The sequence below is a fragment of the Aethina tumida genome, chromosome 5 (assembly GCF_024364675.1).
Source record: "Aethina tumida isolate Nest 87 chromosome 5, icAetTumi1.1, whole genome shotgun sequence".
Classification (NCBI taxonomy): domain Eukaryota; kingdom Metazoa; phylum Arthropoda; class Insecta; order Coleoptera; family Nitidulidae; genus Aethina; species Aethina tumida.
Window position 1 is genome coordinate 5,868,696 of NC_065439.1, and position 2,204 is coordinate 5,870,899.

Consider the following 2,204-nt stretch of genomic DNA (forward strand, 5'->3'; position numbering starts at 1 on the left):
TTTGAGTGACCCGTGTACTGTAGGCAAACATCGAGAAGTTTGAACCAGAAAAGTACTTGCTTGTATTCACAGGTCAACAGCACATTGCGGGTACTACGACCTGGCACCCTGTAAGGCTGCTGTAGTAAAAGTAGCTGCGATATAATTAGTAAATGTAAAAATACAAGAAGGAAGGATAAACAAATAATTGAAATACAAATAGCAGTAAAGGAACAGGAAATGAACGGAAGGAGACTGAAAGTAGAATGGTGCAAGAGGAACAGTAATGATGGAATGAGGAAGGCCGATAGATTGGCTAAACAAGGGAGGGAAAGACGAGGAGATGCAGAAACAGTTGTACTAAGAAACAAAACAGCTTGCAGAAGGGAGAAAGGAAGTAGATGGATAAGAAAGTGGAAAGAGGAATGGGACACGGAAAGTACAGGCAGGCAGCCATATGCAGTTGTGGCGCCAAAAGCTTCACTTCGAAGCACAACGGCAGATGGCGTGCATCCTCGATGCAGTAAGCGTCTTGCGTCGCGCGCCACTTGTGCTTGAAGCCACGCCGCGTCCCTTCTTCCCCGAACTCCCGAAGACGACGGTCGTTCTTTTTTCTCTCGCAAAAAGCAAGAAGAAAAGAACTAGAGGCTTGGTGGCAGTTCAGATCGACATATCAAAGGCCTTTGATACTGTCCCCCATCAGATCATTGGCCACGGTCTGTCAGGAAAAGGGGTTCCATCTGCAGTGCTGCAGTGGAAGAAAGCTACAAGGATGTTCGCACATAAATCAAAATGGGCGAGGATATGGTCAAAGTTGACCTTCAGCGAGGAGTGAAGCAGGGCGATCCACTCTCGCCATTTATATTTAACACATTATTAGAACCATTACTTATAAAGCTGGAGGCCATGCCTGGATATCGTATAGACAGGAATACGAATGTGTCATGCCCAGTGTGGCCATTCAGCAAACCGAGTTTTTCGGGTCTAAGACGATTTTGGAGTGCTTGTTTTCGTTCATCACGTTCGGTTTCCGAATCGAAACGTGACTGCCGTGGATACCTTGCATTATTAGGATACAATTTTGGAGTCGGTGTGAATATAGTACATTTTTGTTTCAATATAATTATGAAATTAATAATATAACTACAATTATAAAATAAACAATGATGATAATAATGTAATAAACAATCAATATTTATTTATAGTTAAATTAATTGTAAAAATATATTATATAATTATTAAAATAATCTTATACAATAAAATAATTCTGAGAGAAATACTATGATTTTGATTTCAAACACAAATGTGTTAATTAACTATCCGTTTTGTTAATATTAATATTGTTCACCGTACAAATTGTTCATTAAATTCTAAATTATTTAATACAAATATATATTTAATCTAACTATTAAAAATAATTATATAGTTACAGAATGAGTAAAGGTCAAAAATTAACAATATATTTTATTATTGCAGATATCATATTATACGCTTTTAGGACTATAAAAAAGGACAAACATTTATTTTATATCTAAAGTGTGGAAAATAATATTCAATTATAAAATTACTGATAAATCTTAAACATTGGTACTTTTTAGAATAAATTTGGTATAGACTTTATTAATTCCACAGCACGACTCGTTCAATAATAATCATAATAACAATTTAGTTCAGATTAATGAAAACCAAAAGAGAACTTCAAATTATTTACTGAATTATTAAGTTAAACAAACTTAACTTGAACTGATTTAAAATGTTAATATTAAAAAAATATGTTGATTAAAAATAAATGTTGTATTTAATTTAAATATTAAACCAAAACTTTAAATTAATTTGAACCAAACAATATAATTAAATATAATTATTTGCCTCTTTTAATAAAGAATCATTTTATAACTTGAAATAATTTACTTTTATTATAGTGGAAAGAAATACATAAAGGTAAAATTATAATATTTTACAATATTTTATTTTACTGATGGAATATTCTCCGTATAGCCCTTGATTTAGCAAGCTTTTAAACGCTTGTTTTGAAAGTACTATGTTGGGGTAAGATGGTAAAGTGCTTTGAAAATTGGTTCACATAAAAAATTGTGTCAATCTTCATGGAGAATATTTTGAAAAACAAGAAACAATTAAAATTTGTTCATATACGTGTATCTCGAAACTGATCGAACATCCAAATGTATCTTCTGGCAGTCTTAGCTATCATATTTGTACAATAC